This window comes from Oryx dammah, unplaced genomic scaffold (genome assembly GCF_014754425.2).
Source record: "Oryx dammah isolate SB20612 unplaced genomic scaffold, SCBI_Odam_1.1 HiC_scaffold_21, whole genome shotgun sequence".
Taxonomy (NCBI): domain Eukaryota; kingdom Metazoa; phylum Chordata; class Mammalia; order Artiodactyla; family Bovidae; genus Oryx; species Oryx dammah.
The window spans coordinates 29,126,966-29,129,232 of record NW_024070205.1 but is presented as its reverse complement, the minus strand read 5'-3'; positions in this window follow the sequence as shown (position 1 = coordinate 29,129,232).

Genomic DNA, 2,267 nt, shown 5'->3' with positions numbered 1-2,267 from the left:
CGCCGCCGCCACAACTTGGCCCATTTAAACGGCCCTGGCGCGGCGGGCGGGCGGCACGGGCTCCAGTAGGGGGTGCGTGACGGCCGACTGGGCTCAGACGGGGGCGACGGGACCTGGCTGCACCTCCTGCCTTATTCCCGGGTGGGCGTTCTCGTTCGGGAGGAGAGGAGACCGGTGTGGGGGGGGGGGGGGCGGGGGGGAGGTGGTGGTGCGCGGGACGGAGGCCAGCGAGTCGCGGCACGCACAGCCGGCGACTCTGCTGAGGGAGTCACTGTTTGGGCACCCCAGTCAGAGTCCCGGAGTCCACGTGGGACGAGGGCTGGCTCCTTGCGAAAGAGCGTATCCGGGATCGGAATTGCCGCTTTCCTGGCGGTGCGCGTGAGCCAGCAGCTCTGGGTAGGTGGTAGGAATCAGTGCGGAGGGCGTGAGTGGTCTGCTCAGCGTCTACAGGGTGTGCGCTGAGGGTTTGTGGTGTGTGGTCTCGGAAAATGTGTTGGGGAAGGTTTGTGGTCTGTGAATAACAACGATAATTCTATCAATAACTGCCCCCCTTACCATGCACTTCACAAGCCTTAGTTCACCTGATCATCTGAGGGTTTTTTTTTTTTTTTTTTTTTTTTGACACCCAAAGAGTTTTTATTTTACAGATGAGAAAGGGCGAGATACAAAAGGGCCAAGTAACTGTCCTGGTGTCACACAGTTGTTTCAAATCCGGGCTGTCTGCCTCCACAACAAACAGTATGGGGTGGGGCAAGGAAGTGGGGCTAGAGGAAATGTGGGTGGAGGGTAGGGTGTGTGGGAAGGGGAGGAGAGGCAGCTGAATGTGGGACTGTGCACTTGAGCATATTTCTGTTACCTGCCACGTGCAAGTCTGAGGACGAGGGACCTCTGCATCCATGTCCACATCCTCCTCCAGCCTTGGTCTAGCCCTGGAATGAGGGGGGTTGTCCCCTGGGATCAACCCATACCTCCCTGCAGTTTGGGATATTATCCCGCGGTGGGATAATTAGGAAGAGAAACTGAGAAACCCGGTGGCTTTGACAGTACTTGGTGAGACTTTGTAATTTCTCGGGTGTGCCATTTTGGACAAGCTAGAAAGTAGCCTCAGACCCCTGTCCCTCTGAGATGTACCTGCTGGGGCACCCATATGAGCATCTTCCTGACCAGGCTCTGGGGCGGGAGCAGGGGAGGTGGGGGCAGTGAGCTGGATCATAGGAATGCTTGCACCTTCTGCAAGGGTGGGCTGGGAGTGAGGGAACACTCCACCCCTACCCCCCAAGGGCTTCCTACCAGACGTCAGCACCAGGTGGGTATGTGGCTGACTGCTGGGGACCTCCGTGCTGATGTACATTGCTCTCCTCACTCTCAGCTTAGGTATCAGCCAGCCCCAAGACCAACCTGGGGAGTGAGGTGTGGGCTCAGACCAGGAATGTGTCTGGGAACTTCCACTCCTTTACTTCTTGTGTATTTGTCTGTGGGGGTTTAAGGGGTGGGTGGCAAGACAGGTGTGAATGCGAGTGACCCCTCCTTACTTCACCACCCTCAGCCCCATTGCTCTCTTTGTAACCTGGACTCCTGCACATACCTGACCCCAGGAGTGACAGCTAGGGAGCTCCTCCCACACCCAGCCTCTGTGGCCTATGTCTTGTTCTCAGGTGTGATGCTCCATGTCTAATGGATGCAGGAGGCTGTCCTCACCTGAGCGCCAAGACCCACGAGGAGCTGTCATGTTAATCTGCAGTCATAGCTCTATATGGAGAGGCCACGTCCAGTGAGCCTGTTTGGCTACAGCCCTGACCCAGCTGCCAAAAATACAGCCTCCACCCAGCTCTTCTAATGTTTGCCTGCACCTGTCTGCTGAGCCTCAGGCCTCTTAACCCCTGACCTTCACACTGCAGTCTGGAGAAGGGAGGCTGAAAGCTCATCTCTAGATCTGAGACGATACCAGGCAGCTGTCAGGCCTGGCCTCTCCTCTGTCCTGAGTCTGAGCAGGGGTCCTTCCAGGACCACCCTTCACTCATCCCTGGCCTCTTTCGTCACACATGTGCCCACAGTGGTTAGGAGTGGCACGCGGGACCCTCAACTGTGGCCCTCAAGGAGGGGCCCAGCTTTCAAGGTGTGGGGCTGACCCTACCGGACCCAACTTAATCTCCATGCTGCCATCTGGCTCCAGCTTTCGTTGGAGGACCAGGACCCTCCTGAAACCACCTTGACTGGGTCCAAAATTCCCTGCAGGACCCCCCTCCTCCTAGAGCTACTCTTGACTC